Source organism: Ischnura elegans, chromosome 2 (genome assembly GCF_921293095.1).
Source record: "Ischnura elegans chromosome 2, ioIscEleg1.1, whole genome shotgun sequence".
NCBI lineage: Eukaryota > Metazoa > Arthropoda > Insecta > Odonata > Coenagrionidae > Ischnura > Ischnura elegans.
The window spans coordinates 77201615-77220668 of NC_060247.1; positions in this window are offsets into that span (position 1 = coordinate 77201615).

Below are 19054 nucleotides of genomic sequence, written 5' to 3' on the forward strand. Positions count from 1 at the left end.
CCGTGTGATTCAGGAAAATGATCACAAGAGCGATTGCTTTTCGCGACGGGAAAAGTGATCTCGATAGTGATTACTTTCGCGACGAAAAAAAATGATCGTGTGATTCAGGCTTTATATAGGTGGCTTGGGGATCAGAGGCCGATTTTGATTGGTTGGAGTTCAGGTGGGCTCTGATTGGTCATTGGAAGACCCTTTTCCATGTGATGGCTAATGTGTAGCCGTCTTCTCTGTTGCAGTTCTCAGGGTGCTTAGCTATCTCTATAGCTTCTCGGATTAGCCTAGGATAATAACGGCTTCCATTACACAAGACTTTAGGCTTATCGAAATCCACAGTGTGGCCAGGTTCCGATCACACGTGCTCCGAGACGGCGGAAAGGCGGAACTGTTTCTTCTCCGTGGCACGTTCATGTTCCTTTATCCTGGTTTTGATAGAACGGCCGGTCCGTCCTATGAAACATTTGCCACATGAGCATTGCAGCTGATATACTCCCTCGTTTAGTGAGCGTGGGATCTTGTCCTTCGGCTTAGGTAGAAAGTCGCTCGTTTTTCTGCAGCAAGTAAATGTCCATTCATTTTAATTTTTCTTGTACTTGTATAGCATATATCCAAGAGAAAATCTTCACACGCCAATAAAAGAATCCAAAGTTATAATTTAAGAATAATTATTATCATTACACTTAGTTCGATAGATTTAAATAAAGAGCTTTTCTCTTTTGCTCCTCTTCCACATTATACTTCCTTTTTATAACTTATTAATTATCGTGTGCAATAATTATTCAGCTTTTAATCTGCAACAATCAGCATTTACAGCAACATTTTAATTATTCCATTTCATTATCACCATTAACCATTTAAATTCGGGAACATTTCAACCCAAGGTTGGTATCATTTCAAGTTTCTACTTTTTTCGAAAACCTTTATCATAGGCAATAATATTCACATACCAAAACTAATTTTATAAAGTTCAATTTGAAAAAAAATTAAACCAAAATCACTGTATAAACATAAATGCATAAAATAGTTAGACTTGCCACAACGTTTAGTGAAAATACCTATGCATACCATTAAATTCGGTATAAAGAGGAAAAGATATGTTAAACCCATGCTTTTCAGTCGAAAAAACATTCCAGCAACAAATCACTCAAAATGCTAAGTTAAATTCTTTTAAGTAAGAATATTTCGATACACTGAACTCCCATGTAACTTTTCTGGATTCTTCACGCGCATTGTTATTCGCCTCATGATGACATTGGAGACCTGCGCCTAGCTATAAATGAAGGGAAGAGGGTTAAATCAAAAACTCGCGCAAATTCAGATTACTCTGTTGCATGAAAATGTTCGCACGAAGTGGATACACGCATTAATTAGGCTCACGACCGCACTGATTAATGGTTCTACTGCGTTATCTTTTCTCTACGATAGAAGTGGCCTTGGGCAATTGGTACAAATTGAATTTATCACGTATTTATCGGAGACTAATTATGGGACCGTTGGAGAAGGGCAGGATAGGAAAACACCGGACGAACAGGTACGTAAACAGATATAAATCCTGTGAACTTGATCATGCATATTTTTTACATTTCTGAAATACTTCTAATAGTGCCATATTATGCGATTAGAAAAAAGGCTTCTGACATATTGAATGCTTTTTCAGAAGCATCAATTTATATAAATGTAACCTTAGTGTTCAAGACAAGGAGGTTGTAAATAAACTGGAGGGGGCGTAACTGGTTCCGAGCGTTGAGCGCAGTGTGGCAGGAATGGGGGTGCTTGGGTAGGATAGCACTTTGACCAAAACACTGACAATCCCATAAGAGTCAATGCTAACTATTTGGGTAAATATTTGGTCATGATCGCTGTTACGTTAAAATAAACTATCGCAAACGATCACAGTAAACCTTTTTTCTATCATCATGGGAAGGCTTCGTGAAAATGTGCCTCAAATATCTTTTCCCAACGAAAAATTATTTTCGATCACCACGTTTCGGCTGTGCAACTAGCTAAGTTGGAAATGATATTTTAAAAGTGTAAAATATCCATTCCTCTGCACTTCTACAGATAATTAATAAGATTAGAGGCAAGGTAAATCTTACGGTAACGGACCGGTCGCAATAATAGTGTGAATGTATGTTCACGACGATATATTATCACCTCGATATTCTGGGCAGTTTAATGTACGCAGTAGTATGACGAACGATCGGAAAACTCCTGCGGCAATCAAGAAGTAACTGTTGCATTTTCATTTTATAAATCATAGGCGATATCAGGAATAAAATACTTGATTATATCCGTACACCTTTTGAGACTATGTCCAAAAATGGTCAAACCAAGATAACTCGAATACGGCGCCTCTAGTGTATTTATATCCATAGAGGTTCTGGATAGGGCGTTTGCTGTGAAGTGAAAAAAAATGAAAAAAGTGAAGCCAGCAAAAATCTGTTTACGCGATGCGCTATTGTTCGTCCGTCATATTCCTTTATCCCGCTAGCTGGTTTTACCATAAGGATACACGCTGAAATAATTACCTAATTTTCAGTAATCGGAGGCTGCTGAAGCATTCTGAATTCTGGTATTCTGATAGTTTTGAATTCGTCTTAATACTGGTATACTGTTATCTTCGTTTAATTGTATTTAACCTTGAAAACGACATGTTTATTCAGCCTTCGCAGTTGGTTTGCTGTGCGGCGTACGGGTGCAGTAATTGCCCCGATTAGAAGATATCTGAATTCCCATTACACCGGTAAGATGCTAAATACCCAATTATTAGTAATATCTATATTATTTGCTTGAATTGCATGGCCAACCTTGTTAATTGTCTATGTATATGCCACGTGCAACCAGTGGATTCCTTTGCGGCAGTCTATAGTTTAATTGTTACTTAACGTTTGCTGTGCTACAATGTATTTCACTATGGTGAATTTTATCATGAGCGACAGTGCTAATCAAAGTCGAGTAAGAAATCAAGAAAAATAATAGTTCTTTTTTTTTAACTCTTTTCTTCTCTGCGTACCTTCGCTGGTGAACATTTCTGTGTATTGAAATAATGGTACAAAGATTTTGGTACCAATTCGTTGTACAAGTTGTGAGATGTGAGTGAATTTCGTGCTTCATTAGTTAAAAATCATAACGCATGTTCAGGGATATTTGGTTCTCAATCAAGCGTTGGCACATTAATTTTGTTTTCTACAAATTGTGGAAATTATATCTAATATGTAAAATTGTTAAGTTTTTATACTGGCCTTACAATTGCGTCTCATGTTTTGAAGGAAATGCCTGGCAATATTTCAATTAGCGACCGAAAAGTTATTGTGATCATTAGCGATGAACATGCTTCATCAATTGTAGTTCGCAACTTTTTCCTCTGTTCTGTTGACCAGAAATAATTTTTTAAATTCTACTTACATGTTTACTCTCGGAAAATAATTGTTTAGAATTCACTCTTATCTTCTCCGTTTTCTTTTATGTTTAATTATTCTGATTATCTCTATCATCATCTCCTGTGGCTTAGCTTACACAGTGAATTGATGATCTCTTATTGCATGGTGCAAGTTAACGCAGATACTGTGTACAGGATGCAGACAGTTCAGGTTCTTCTAGTGTGTTATGGAACAATTTCTCTCTAAAAATTCCACTTACATTTTGTGCACATTCTATGCTCATATTTTACACTGTTCTAGTGTTTTTAGTGTGCAATGGAATGCTTTGAGTGGAAAGGTGCATTTTGCATTTCTTGTGATGAGTTATTATGAAAGCGATTACAACTGTAAACCCTCATAGTAGTAGCTTAGATGCATATTTTTAATATTTCTAATATCTTCTTCTTTTGTATTTTCTCACCGGAGACAATATCTTTTATAATTCAACGCATATTCCCCTTCCACCAGAAATTCCATTTTCTAGAAAAAATGGTTACACGTAGCAACAAGCAAAGACAACAATGGTAAACCAAATAGACTACCGGCAATATTAATATAGACCGTATAAATTAAAAATAAACAATAAAAAAATCACACACTCCAACAAAAATTATATTTACTGATATAACTATGGAATGAAACAACCAATTCTCAATAGAAAGCTGTCGATATTTTTTAGACATAGAGAATTCCATATCTATCCACTTGCATGTGAGATTATAGTAGACCCTGGGATGGTCTATGATTCATATAAAATACTTATAATCTGTTGATATTCTCTTAATGAGTCACATAAAAGTTTAATTGCCTTCAATTACCCAGCCTTAAATTCATGCTTCCAGCCTCCAGTGGAGGCTGGAAGCAAGAATTTAAGGCCTCCACAGCCTCACAGCATAATTCATGTTGTGAGTGTTTGTCTTAACATTTCAAAATGTTCTCCTGATGAAGCGGAAACGTAATCGATGGCATGTTTCCTAAACATCTAGAGGTTCATCTTGATTGGTGATACTGAGCACTTGATAAATCACACAGATGCTGTTCATTGAAATTGTCAAATAGTTCCTTTTTCGGCGTAATATAGCTAAACAATTTACACATATTTTTAATTGCAGGTTCAGCTAATCCAGTAGCCAATGCAATTGAGGATGTACGAATGTAGTAAAATTGAAAATGATCCCGGGTGAGTGGCGGCCTTCATCATGTATTTATAATTCTATCTTGCTAATTTGAATCTATTTTAATTGAAATGTTACATCAAGTCTACTTAAGATCTATTGTTATTTTGGATACTTTGCATTGATTGTATAAATAAACAGGTTCAATATCACTGTTAAATCATTCTGGAAATTTGAACATGTAACGTTTGATGGGTGTGGACATTGTATAAGTTGGAAAATGGGAATGGTTTTCCTTTTTAATACCTCCTTCTATGATTCCATTTCACACAGCTGTTATCCACGGTGTATTTTCGTCTGATTTTGGGGAAGGAAAATAATTTCTGATTTGTCAGCACTTGAAATTCACCAGACTCAGCCTCAAATTCTTCAGATTGTACTTTTTTCATGGTAGTTTACTCGGAATTATATGCGAAATCTCTTTCGATCTTGTCTCTTAGGTGATATTTTACTTTCCTAATGCTCAAATTTTTACTTTGATGAGTAAGCCCCTTCCATTAAATGGCCATGAGGGTATTAACAGTAGTTCGAATATGATTTACACTGTTAAATACTTGGTTATTCAAGTTACATATTCGAAAAACTGTCCGGTGATAAGAATCGAAGCTTGACTTCGGTGTGTTTAAAATTTTCTCATCAATACTTTTTATAGAGTATTAATAAGTAATGGTAGGCATGATTCCCGATGTAATTATTGTTGTAAGTCTTGCTAAACCATATTATTTTACTTGAATCACGATTTAGGTATATTTTTGACGGATTATTTGTCAAATAAAATCTTGTAATGCACGCAATAGCCATTAAACGTGAACATTATCGTAGCGTTCAGTATACTCCCATTCTTCTCTCGTCCATTCATCCATTTTTCTTACTTTAATAATTAAATTTGGTTTAAAAAATTCTGCTGTGAAAATCAAAGTTATATATTTCGTGTTTCACATGAATTTATCAGTTATTTTTCAGCTTACAGCCGAAAATTAATTGCAACTGTTGCAAGTGACTTTTGCGTCATATTTTTTTATTTGCCGCACCGTGGTTGAATCGTCTTATTTCATCCAAAATATGTATTTTTTCCGGTATAATATTCAACAAATAATCTTCACTCATCGGTGGGAATGACTTTTTTCGGCTGTCATAAAGGAAAATATTAGGTTTCCTTTGACGAATACCCATAAGGACCCATGAATTTCTGCTACACCCGAGGTAAAGGAATATGGCGGACGGGCTAAAGTGCCACGCCCCCCTGACTTCACTTTCCTACCGTGGGAGGGGTAGCTAACGCCCTCTCCAGGACCTATGTTTGAAACCTCTTTGGTTCAAGACTGGAGGTTCAATTTAAAATCCAAATAGCTTCACGGGGTTTCAACGCTAAAGAAAAAGTGATAATATAAATTCAAGAGATTTTGTAAATAGTGTTCGTGTTTACACACAAAGAATGTGCAGTAATCACGTAAAATTCCGCATTGACAGCCCAAATAGATGCATAACACTTAAACTATAAACAGAGGGAATTTTAAAAGCGCGTGAGGGCTATTGAAGAACCAAAATGTAGGGTAAATTAGGGAGTATTGCCGCACATTTTGTAAATTAACTATAATAACCCTCACAATGTACAAAACTCGATATCTGATTTCTTTTAATTTATTTCAGTCTAATTTCGGAACGTAACACCTGGAGAAGGGATATGTCTCCTCTTATTCATATTGTTGGTCTTCATTTCCATGCGATAAATGTACGTCTATAGCGTTATGAGGAATAGGGTCAATCAGGGAGAGATTACGCAGATTTTGAAAAATATTGTCCTACTTTGCTTTTTCGATTAAACTAAGCAGTAAATATAGTGACAAGTCTTGTTTCTGATGTATAATTATAAAAAACGTATACTTATACAATTCTTCTCGTAGCCGTAACAATTTATTTTTATAAAGCATTACCGCATGTCGCGTCAAAGCGCCGCCAAAAAAAATACGCCCGGGCCCCGCCTCAATCATCGAATTTTTACTGTCAGCGCACACGTAAAATATCCATCCATTCCATCCACGTACACGCTGATTCACTAAATATTTCTTCTGCGAGTCTTTCATATGCCTTTCTAATAGCTTTCAAAGACCAATTAATTTAAAATGTTTAATGTTGCCATATTGTGTGCAAAATTTAATGAAATGGAAAAAATATACATACTTAATAATAAATATTGCTAAATACAATTAAAAAGGAAAAACTGTAATTATCCGAAAAAATTAAAAATATTATAGAAATAAGATAATATTATTAATATTATAAAAATATTATAGAATTAAGCAAATAGAAAGGGAAATCCAAATAAAATATTAATAATTACATGAAATATTTCATTTAATGGTTTTGTTTAAAATTTGTTTTTCTTATTTATGTTCAAATTCCTAATTTTAAGTTTCTGCCAGTACAATCATAACACTAAACCCAAAACACAGGCAATGCGCCCAATAATAAGTGAATAGTTATTTTGCTGGTTGGGGTCAACTTGGTTTATCGGGATAGTGTTCAATGCCCCTGCGGCGTGTCAAATAACGCGAATCTTACGTGTATCCTTCTCCAGACCAAACGACTAATAATCTCTCATCATCACCATAAGTCAGCAATACTATGCTATGCTTCATTAGCGCGCTTTATTCATGGCGGCGCTTTAACGCGACATGCGGTAATGTTTTATAAAAATAATTGTTACGGCTAAGAGAAGAATTGTATAAGTATACGTTTTTTATAAGTATACATCAGAAACAAGACTTGTCACTATATTTACTGCTTAGTTTAATCGAAGTAAGACAAAATACAGTTATTTTACTAAGATTGGTTAACACAGCTCCATTCCGCCAGCCTTGTCACAAATAATCTCTAGAAATATTTTTCCCTAACAAAGCCTAAATACAGCATTGACAAGTACAATTCCCACGAGACTAACTTATATCCGTGAATTTCACCACCATTTGTTATAGTCGAACAGCCAATTTCACGTGTATCCATTCTCTGAGGTATTTTAAACACAATGACTAAAAGTATATCCCTGCAAAGCGACCGGGCATCGACATCACTTCCTGGAAATCATAAATTTGATAAACAGGTGCGCGATAATGCTTTTGAGGTTTAACCAATAAAATCAGCACGAACTACCCATGAATTCCCTGATTGCAGTTACGAAGAGAAAAAAAAGCAGTAAATTACAGAAGTCCTTTTGCCTGGCTGTTTAAATCAATAGTGAGAAGTAGGCGATGACAGACTTCGTCATTTCAGCGGCCAAGGTTCAAATTTCAAAATCACGCGAGTAGCGAGAAGGCAATGATGACGGTGCGGGAATAAAATGGTGGGTAGTTATTTGTATGAACCTAACCATAGCATAAATCACTTTCTCCATTGGGTAGAATGAATATCGGACGTAGGAGTAGAGAAAAAATTGGCGTAGGAAGTCTGGCACCCGCTCTCAACGAAAGGCCCCGAGAGTAGGTATCGCCGATAGATGGAGTGCTGTACCTAAACAAAGTATTCAAGTAGGGATAAGAATTCCCGGCGGTGGCAGAGAATTTTCAAATACTGCCCGATCCCTGCTTGAATGTTGTGTGGAGAAGATTTCAAGCGCAACACTCCATCCGTCGGATAGGACGTAAAGCCGTGGTCCCCTTGGCGCCTTTCGTTGGGAGCAGGCTAATGCCGACGCCGGGTTTCTCTCCATCCTTCATTACCTATCCTTCTCTCATGGTGCAAATGACCTAAGCTGTCGGTCGCCTCTTCCAAATACCATACCGGGATAAGAATATCTCTGATTAATCTCTGCCACCCAGAGCCCGGAGTGAACCCGGGTCAACGGAATGGGAAGCCAACCCTCCAGCCGCCATATACCATATTATTCACAGCACATGCCTCCTCAATCATTCCTCCTCAATAAATCCCCCTTCTAAGAAAGAGGTCACCAACTCCTAAAACCAATTTACCGCAGGTATTTTTCTACATTACCAAGTCTCTTTCTGCGCGGTCGTAGCGGAAACACTCTGCCCTCTGTCCAAATTTCCGCTGTAGTACCCTATTCAAAGGTATTACTTTTGTGTGACCAAGCCTCCTTAGTCTTGCGATGGAAAATCGACTTCGACTAAAATCGAGCTTTAACACATTCAGCGCGGAGCACGTCAATTGACGAGCTCTGCCGGTCGGACGAGGGGGCCTTTCTCCGCCTCCGTACGTGACTAATATCCACTTCCGAGTCTTTCGATCATGTGTATCGCCTTCAGCAAGTTTTCTTCTTGCGACCCGTGTGCGCCGTTTGTAAATAGCAGTATTAGAACGGAAGTTATGGAGCAAAAACGTGTCTGCATTTTTTTAATAATTTTATCGGCCGATTTTGACGACGTTCATGAAAATCGGGCCCGCATTGAATGTGTTAAATGCAAAAAAAAGATCGAGAAAATCTGTATCGAGCCTTTGAACGAGTGTATCGATACAAAATAGATTTTTCAACTTCGATCTTGACCATTCCGTTTAATCTCGAGAGCGTCACTAGCGGCCAACGGTATCGCCATCCGTCACATGTGAAAGACTTTTCTCGAAGGCCGACGAAGTTGGAGGGCACGCCCTCGATCTTCAAAAATGCGTTGCAATCAGTCGATCTTTCTTAAAAATTTTGGTGAAGCCGTATGGTTCCAAGCGATGTTCCCAAATTTAAATGTGCGCGATTTGTAAATTTTTGCTGCTAATAATTCACACATTTATTCGAAGTAGATTTTTGGGATTATTGTCTGCAACTCAAATAAGTATTTTCATTTTTTTCGAATACATAATATATAAGTTTTTGTGCAATGTGCTTAAAAAAAAGATAGTCGATTTTTTCAATATTTCCGTTCAAGCATCAACTTTTGTTGAAAATTGGAGTTTTTCATTTCGATTTAAAATTGATTGCTCGAAATATCGATTTTGACCGAAAATTTTCCCTCAGTCATTCAATCTGGCACATTAGACTTAATTTACCAAACTTGGTTTGTCAAACGGTCAGTATAACTCGTAATTGGTACAGATACACCTACAATATAACATAACATTAGAGCCACACTATATTTCCAGGTCCGATAGAAGCGATAAATTAAGAGAGATGTTTTGCCGAACGGATAGATATGGGAATTCGTTTTTCCCCCGAATCACAAAGGACTTTAAAAAACGCTAGTACCAACCTCGTTAGAGTACTTCATTCATTTTTTTTAGCTGTAAACGGCTGGTGTCCTAACACCCCCTGCCACACGCCTTTTAGGCGGCTTGTGGGGTATTATATAGATGTAGATGAATAGGGTATCTGTACCAAAAAGGTCCTTCATCAAAGAAAACGAAAGGCATTGATTGTGATTCGTTACCCACCATTACTGTATTCATAATATACAAATTATTTCGTTTTAGAAATACCGGTTTAGACGAATGGCTATGGTCCATTTTTATCCTCATTTGAAAAGGGCCAGATTGGCGCCCATGCGATGCCACTCCACGTGACGTCACAGGGACCTAGTTTCTATATGAGAGGATAGGAGTTATACATCGTCTGAAGTTACCAATGCATGCATGAGGCGCAGAGCTCAGGGAAACATGTCTTAATAATCACTTATTAAAACTGGCTAAGGTCGGAAAGTTTTCTTCATTTGATTAGGTATTAATAATCCTTATTTAAGCCAAGCGCTACCAGCCAGCAGGGTACTCAGCTACCCGCTAGCAGCCTGCGTCGTATCAGCGCTCAACTCGCCTCAAGGTCACCTCACAAGGCGGCAGCGGGAACCAGAAATACGCCACACGGAGAGATTTCCCGGCATTCATACTTACGCGTCGCGTTTTCACGCGCTTGAAAATTTTCACTTTTCGTTTAATCGCGAAAAATAGATATCGTCATTTAAAAATCTGAAAGCGTGAAATACGTACTCCAGGAGTAATAATCTTTCGATTTAGGCAATAAAAAAATAATAGGAAACCACCCTATTGTTTTCCTGTATAGGCCTGTAGATTCATCGCAAGATCTTCATCTCACGTGCGTTGAGTATCAATTAATCTCGACTTCTCATGACCCAAGTTTTGTGGGAATGTAGGACCACGAGTCGAAGGACTGCTAATTATAATCTTTCCTTGGTATTCAGACCTAATTAGCGCGACTTAAGTAGACGCTGTAGTCCGAAGTAGGCCTCATTATCCACATTCATTCTTTCTTTGATTTATACGCATTTCTTACTATTTTCTCACATCAAAGAGCCTAAATATTTTAAGATGTCATTATAACCCGATTTCCATGAAAGCAAATTAAATCCAGTTTTTGCAGTCATAGCTTCAGGCAAAAATCCAAAAACATAGAGGTAAGCGTAACATGTCAGGTCCACTACCTCAAAGATATAAAGTTTCTACATCAGTATTAACTATGATAATAAATCTAAAGATAAGAGATCAGTTGCTCAAGCTTGGGGAGTTCGTAACTGCGCACTTTTCAGGATATAACAGCGCAAAAACTTGATTGCACGTTACGAATGCGATCGCGTTTCCGTGCGTCAATACATATCCAACGTCAATCAAACATCCTGGGTAAATTAATAGAAAAAATACTAAATCAATATTTTGATAGGCAACAGGACACTTAATAGCAACCCCGCAAACATAATTGAAGAATAAAGTCGCCGAGTCACATAAGTATGCCGTGCGTAAAATTATAACGAAGATTAATGATTACCTATGGCAGGCAGTGGCGCAGCGAGGGGGGTTTTAAGGGATAAAATCCCCCACAGAGCTCAGAGAAATTTTTAAGTTAAACCTATTTCACTTAATTGGATTAATATTACTTATAAAATAGTGTAAATATTAGTAAAATATCCCCCAGAAGGCAGTAAAACTCACCATTTTGAACCATTTATCTGAAAAAATTTCTATGGGTGGGCCCCCGCACCTCCCGCTTACCCTGGCGGGTATTCCACAACCTCAGACACCCCAGTGTTCTACACCCGAAACCCCCCTAGCCTTAATTCCTAGCTGCGCCCCTGATGGCGGGTACACCCTTTTCAGGAACTGTTCCCTAAATTATCTACGATTTTCATATCAAAATGCAATTAAATTCACTATGAGAAAAAAATATGGCGAACGACAGTAGATCTACCTAAGCCTGAATCACACAATCATTTTTCCATCCCTTTAAAGGGATGGCTCAAGCAATCGAACCAATATTGGCGGAACAAATGACTATTTCAGGCGATGATTTTCCGCGAAGCCTCCATGGATGGAAAACCACCCCTTTTTCCATCATTCGGCACATCCCTTTTTCCATCGCTTACACCATAGCTGGCACCGTCCTTCAGCCAATCAGAACACACGGCTGCTAACAGCTTTTGTAACGCCGCGCTTGGCATTTAATTGAATGAGAACTGTAAGCACAGAAAGTGACGGAATAAGCTATTGCAAAAAAGACGACAGGAATGACCGTATGATTCAGAAAATGATGAGTCGAGGGATCACTCTTTTGATCCCTTAAATTCTATCGCTGGAGATATTCTTCTCAGGGACGGAAAGTATAACAGTGTGATTCAGGCTTTACCGAAATAGATCATTATCACATATGCTCATTCTCTGGGGTTATTAAAAATGAAATAGCAGATCTAAAAGGTAGTTCCAATGGTATGAAGATGATTTTTATTAATCTAATTCCGTGAAATCGATTGGGGAAACGTAAAATAACATTTTTTTACTTAAATTAACGAAGTAACAAATATAATATATGTAAATTGATCCCATATATCCGACAGAGGAGGTAAGGACTTTGAAAGTAGTTTGAAGAAAGAATTTCACTCGAAAAGAATGGTTGGCATGCAACTGCTGAAAGATTAGTTGATTTTCCATTTTTTAAATTAGGTGAACTTTTATCGTAAGTACAGTGAAAATTGGAGAAAAATATTAAAATCACGCATAAAATATAATGTCTCAGATTCCTGAAAATTTTACCGTACTATCAACTCACAAATTACTTATTACATGAATATACTTTATAGGCTTTCTAATTGTCTTCATCATAAGCCTCCAAAGCTCGTGCGTTCCTATTAAAAAACTTTCCTAGAAAAATAATCCTTCCAAAATCGAAGTAAAAAAACTATTCCGTTTTAAGTCAAATTAACTGTTATCATCGTCTTCATGCTGAACGTCCAAGTACTCCCACGCTAACTTAAGATGATTAGACTTGTTTTATTCTTCTGCAATTATTATTTATTGCGATATGTGAAGTCACTCAAAATATCACAAGATACAATGAATTTAACACTTTTTAGAGCACTTTTATGTCATTGCTGAAGTCGAATGACACTGGGATACCAGTATTTGAAATTTCTTTTCGTCGAAGTAGTTTGAGTTTTACTCAAATAGTCAAATGACTTCAGCAAAAAATGTCAACAGCTTATGTTACAAAAACAAGGCAACGTTGGCGAAAGAAATATTTAACTTTGAATAATTCACGAATAATTTTAAATATTCCAACCAATATCATCAAAAGCGAAAAGTCAGCAAATGTTAGCGAAAATAATTAAATTATTAAATATATTCTGACCTAATTAAGAAATACAAATACTTAACCTTTGAGTGGCCGTGAAAATTAGCAAAAAGCACTACATATTGGAAAATAATATTCTCTGCCGCCGAAAAATATACACTTTCATTGATTAATCAGTCACACACACACAAAATGAAACTCAGAAATAAAAAAAGTAATTCCATGATGAAAAAGTCTCCAAGTTGATCGAAATGAGACAAAAAAAGCCGATTTAACTATATTTAATTTGATGATTTTCATAAATCTACGAAGAATTTGACATACTGGGTGCTGAATGATTTCAATGAGAATGAGAACTTTTTCCAGCGATATAAATCATACGCATCACTGTTGCTATAAAATATTACTAGATAACAGGGAAGCATACGGCAGTTGAGAGATTACCTTGAAACGTTCGCTGAAGAAAGAAAAGTATTTATGTCAGCGGAACAAGTAAAGGAAAAGTTCTTAAAATTATGTAGGAAGGGGCGGGCGCTACTCAGATTCTTGGGACTTAAAGCTGAAAATTGGCAAAAATGAGATGATCATCGTGTTACCTTAGAATGAAATGGAGGATGAACGAGATGTAAATTACTGCCATTCATTGACGATGCAACAATTTGAGTATCGTACTGTATGACTCCAAGCTAAAAATATTCCTCTTACTTTTGAACGTTATTCACTCCTTAAGAGTTCCGGAAAGTTGTGGTTGGAAGACGGTAGTCTCTTCATCAACATCTTATCGATATGTTGTGCTTTGCAGCGTGAGTGTCCTTCAAGGTAGAATTATCCTAATTATATAACATCACACGATGAGGGAGATTTCGCATTTGATGATTATAAATGAGCTCTTAAGGCAGAAAACTAATAAAGTATCTCCTACAGGTGCATGCACTCTAGTGTTTCACATACCCCCTGTTAACATATAAATAATGAAATTAAAATTGTTCTTAGCTATACTTTAACTAGCTCGCAAACGATCATGCACAAATAGTTGAGCATTTACTCGTCAACACCCCATCCCCTTTCCTGAAACAAAGAGGTGAAACGTCGGCAAAAGGTTCTTGAACACTGGCGCAACAGGGCACACCTGGGAGGAAAAGTATTCAGGCGCAAAACAAAAGTAAGACGGGGAGCGGCGCGTCGCAAACGATTGCGGCCGAAGCAATCGGAGTGGCTGGCTATGACGAGATGGAAATGATTCCCGCGAGGCGCATGCCACTGCCGACACGGGGTGGGGAATGCTGAGAAAGAAATGCAACCACGGTCAAAGGTTAAGGTGAGCGCGAGGTCACCAGTGCAGCTCATTACGCTCTCGCGAGGAAAGAGCGACGGATAAAAAGATAATTATCGCAAAGCGCGCAACTCGCTCGAGTGACGGCCGACTCTATCGGATTACGGAAACCGTAATGGGTAGAGAGGTTTGCCAAGATTGCGGACCATTTTTTATCCACCCCTACGACATTTATTTAAAGCCGTATCAGGAGGTTGGACTGATAAACGAAGAATATGTTATTTTCGTAAAAATATAAAAATATCCTCTTCCCAATAAACTTCATCTAGTTATCATTATTAATGATTAGCAATCCTAAGATTATTTTGACGCAGCTCTCCACTCAATTCTCCCATCAGCTAATTTATTCAACTCCGACGTATTTCTTCTCATTCACATCCTTCTTTGCCTCTTCATATATTTTATTCGAGGTCTTCCTTTTCCGTTCTTGCCATCTACTTGTCCCTCGACGACTTACTTATTTATTCCCACGCCACTGACTCGGCATATATTGGCCTTTTACATCGGCGTTTTCAACAAATGTAACAACTACACGTGTCTTCATCAGGCCATCATGTCGCAAGATATGGCCTATGAGGTTATTCCGTCTTCTTGTCAAGGTTTTCATGAGGCTTCTCTTCTCTTCTCCATCTATTAGGAATTCCCGATTCCTAATAGACTCGGTCGCTCTAATTGATCCTCATTATTCTCCTACATCAACACATTTCGAAGGCCTCTACCCTTGATTTCTCTGCGGCTGTTATTATCCATGCTTCACTTCCGCAGAGAAGCATACTCCAAATGTAACTTCTAGTCTAATTATAATCACAAAAGGATATGCTTCCGCTGATACGTCCAGGCAATTGCATTTAAAGTTTACATTTTCATAACGGTTTTTAAGTCTAATCTTGCCTATGTGCACGGAAAATGATAATTTGGCATAGCATATTAACGTCGTGTGGACAAAAACTGATTAAGTATTATTTATATCTCAGGAATCATGGAAAAGTGAAACCTAATGTCTTCACCGGTCTATTTCTTGAGTAAGCAGCAAATGAATTTCGCTATTGAGGTCAAATAACATTATTTACATAAATAGGCGGAAGATTTGGCGTGAAATGCATGGAAAAATATGCTAACTTAAAAATACAAGCATTGAATGGCCCTCACTCTGTTCCTTTCTTTTGCTATTTAGCCTCGGCGTATGCCGACAATATTGGCAAAATATTTTTTCATAATATATATATGTGCTCCTAATACCCCATTCGTGGACTGGCCTTCATGAAGGTGTGCTCTAATTACGGAGAGGGTCTATTCACTAGGCTTTTGGAAGTACAATATGGGATATAGATCAAAACGTGTGATCCCTAGGGGAAATATATCAACGCGTGCCCATGAGGAGCGGTAAAATCAAACACGAGTCTCTTTTTCATTCCGCTCCCTTCATTCCTTTCCCAACCCGCGAGAGATGGTAATCCCCTTGAAGGTTGAAGTGCAAGCAATGAAGGGCAGAGCTCACCTCAAAGTATGCCCAGCGGCAGTGTTAAGTGCGTATGATTCAATTCCATGAGTGCGATTTCCATATAATATCTCGCAATACTCTCTTTGTCGGTCGTCCCCATGAGGTAAATCTTTCAGGACCATCGACCATCACCATAACATGAGGTCTACCCACGCCGCACAGAGGGCTGATCTCGAAAATAGCTGGTCACAAAATAATATCTCATAATAATAATTTATAAACAATAAAAGTTATGGTACATTTTCACACAATTTATTCAAGACGACCGGTTTCGTCGCAGAGGCGACATCATCAGGTACAGAAGTCGTTATTTTTATAGTTATTTTTTTATGTATGTTTTATGTAGATAGTTCATATGGATAGTTTTATTTAGTTTTATCTTCAAATGCTTTCTTTTTATTGAAAACAATTAATTTCAGTGAAATTATCCCTCTCTACTGAAGCGGTCAATTTTTTAAATATGTTTCAGTCTCCGTGAATCCGTCAAAAGATATTCCCGGATCATTATCCAAAAGAAGTACACAAATTATTTATTAAACATTATTAACGAAATACTGAATACAATACCCTTATAATCGCACAGCTAGATGCAGTATCCCTGAGATTTTAATCCTTCACACCTATACATTTAAGCGCCAAAAGGATTTATGAAGGACAGAGCTTACCTCGCAGTATGCCCAGTGTTAAGTGCGTATGATTCAATTCCATGAGTGCGAGTTCCTTATAATATCTCGCAATATTTATTTTATTTTGAAATAAAGATTTCTGTACCTGATGATATCGCCTCTGCGACGAAAACGGTCGTCTTGATTAAATTGTATGAAAAAGTGCCATACCTCTAATTATTTACAATGGATTTTCACACAGTTAAGACTGAAACAATCGAGTTTAATAATTTATAAGTTGCTCGATGACATTTTCCAACTACTTTTTAACTAAAAAGCATGAATCTAATGAAATTTTGCAGGAAAAATGATCCGGGAAATTTTTTTTTACGGATTCGCGGAGACTAAAACATATTTAAAAAATTGACCGCTTCAGTAGAGAGGGATAATTTCGATGAAATTAATTGTTTTCAATGAAAAGAAAATATTTGAAGATAAAACTAAATAAAACTATCCATATGAACTATCTACATAAAACATCCAAAAAAATTATCCAAAAGAAGTACATAAAATTATTTATAAAACATTATTAACGAAATATTGAATACTATACCCTTAGAATCGCACAGCTAGATGCAGTATCCCTGAGATTTTAATCCTTCACACCTAAACATTAAAGCGCCTAAAGGAATTATGAAGGGTAGAGCTTACCTCGAAGTATACCCAGTGCTAAGTGCGTATGATTCAATTCCATGAGTGCGATTTTCTTATAATATCTCGCAGTATTTACCTTGACAGCTTGATGGTTTCCGGTGGCTTCCTCTTTCTGGAACAGCTCTTTATGAAGCTTCCTCAATAAACATAATCAGGGAATTGACCCACATCCACTAGATTCAAACAGGATGTTTTGGCCTGCCTAACAAATATAGATATTTTCAAACTATTCATTTATAGTTATATCATATTCAAATATATTGGTTCATTAGACATTGAAGAAGTATGCAAGAAGTAAAGTAGGTTAAAAGCAGCCTTCACGGCTGCTCAGAATACAGAAAATCAAAAGGAAACAATAAATAATTTGTTTCCTAAATATTTAAAATGACACAGTTATGCCGTTTTCACTGTATTCAAAAAAACGTCAAACGTCATTTCCTCGACTACAATTGACACGATAGTGATTCAACTCTTAAGTCTCCTATCAAATTTTTAATAAACGCGTTTCCTAGAGTGAGCTTCGGAAATTCCCAGAAAAAAAATCCTCGCTGAGCTAGTAGGCCCAACGAAAAGAACTGACCCCATTACGCTGAGTGTGTATCTTCATTCGGGATGAGTAACAATAATAATAATAATAATTAGATTTTCTTTTTTCTCCATAGCAATTATTTTTTCTGGAACAGCTCTGTATGGAGATTCCTCAATAAACATAATCAGGGAATTGACCAACATCCACAGCATTCAAACAGGATGTTTTGGTCTACCCAACAAATATAAAGAGGTATGTATAAATACAACTTATATAATACATCCTTTTAAATACTTTGAGGTGAGGTCTGCCCTTCATTATTCCTGTAGGCGCTTTGATGTTTAGGTGTGAAGGATTAAAACCTCAGGGGTATTGCATCTAGCGGGGCGATTATAAGGGTATTGTATTCAATATTTCGTTGGTAGTGTTTAATAAATAATTTTGTGTACTTCTCATGGATAATTTTTATGGATTTTAATTTTTTATAATAATAATAATGTTATAATATTTCCTAGAGTTTAGGTCAACGTATTTTATATATTTATTTTATATATATCAATAAATATGTACAAATTTAAGCCCTGATGATGGTTTAAAATAAATCGAAACGTTGGCTATAACTTGTTTTCATAAAATACGTTGACCTTAACTCCAGGAAATATTATAATATGTTTTAAACGAGGTCAAGATAAGAAGAGAAAAAAATAAATAATAATTATAGTTCTTCTTCAAGTGGTTCATGGTATAAATTCCAACTAAGAGTCACCTTATCAATGCAAAGGTTTCCCCCTGAAAATCTTCTGCAGACTCATTTTGCATTCAGATATGCTTCACTCCTTCAACGTGACGCCCATGGTGACCTCGGCTCCTCGTAGGTACTTTTATGGCCGATGACATAGACATGTGAATTTCCATAGCTCACGATGCCAGTTGCATTAAATTTGAATTTATTTTTCGAATTATACCACAAATAAAGTATGTATCTTTCGTCTGAAATTAAAGTCAGCGAAAAGGATAAGGAGCCACTATGCATGAAAATTATAATTGCATGACGAAATAACGCGTTGCCCACGTCATAGGATAACGTAACTACGGATCCATTCGCATTTAATACTATTGGATTGGATGCAATAATATTATGACACGGCAGAGGAAGTTCGTTAAATAAAACCTAAGCTTTGAATAAGTAAATGTTTCACTCAAACGAGCTATAAGAAGATACAAAAAGAACTGATATGGTTACCAAGAGCTCAAGGGGCTATTTGGTTC